This window comes from Papaver somniferum, unplaced genomic scaffold (genome assembly GCF_003573695.1).
Source record: "Papaver somniferum cultivar HN1 unplaced genomic scaffold, ASM357369v1 unplaced-scaffold_27322, whole genome shotgun sequence".
Classification (NCBI taxonomy): Eukaryota; Viridiplantae; Streptophyta; class Magnoliopsida; order Ranunculales; family Papaveraceae; genus Papaver; species Papaver somniferum.
The window spans coordinates 1-470 of NW_020638067.1; the positions used below are offsets into that span (position 1 = coordinate 1).

General features: G+C 32.6%; 1 long non-coding RNA gene across 1 annotated transcript in view; it reads right to left on the minus strand.

Moving 5' to 3' along the window:
* Positions 1–342: 342 nt before the first annotated feature.
* LOC113341251 overlaps positions 343–470 on the minus strand; it is a 580-nt gene continuing 452 nt past the window's right edge. The window contains exon 3 of the long non-coding RNA XR_003355842.1: positions 343–409. This is a non-coding gene — a long non-coding RNA (uncharacterized LOC113341251). The remainder of the gene's footprint in view (positions 410–470) is intronic.

Below are 470 nucleotides of genomic sequence, written 5' to 3' on the forward strand. Positions count from 1 at the left end.
TGGCGTGCAAGTATCTATAATAATTCTCGTAGAGGGGGTGAATCACTTGTCCACTTTTCTTCTCTTTTCTGTACAGCAAATACATTAATATCAGTATGATGCTTATGTTGTATAACACTATATTTCATCTAAAAGCTTATGTTGACAGAACACAACAAAATTGAAGTTAGAAACTTTGGAAGCAGATAGCGAACTCAAGTAAAAAACAGAAGGAAAAAAAATGAGAATGTATACACGAGCTCTCTCATCAATTAATTTCAACATTTAACTTCACAAATTAAAAAAAAAAAACAAAAAAAAACTTATGAATGCAAACCAGTTTGTCCTTTAATCCAGCATAGGTCCTTCGTCCCATCCTATGCGGATATTTGTGGTGAGCTTGTACCGTTTTGCCAATTTCAGACAACTCCTGAAAATTAAAAATGTATTAGCTCTATATAGTAACAAAATAATTCTCGACCCAATCTTGT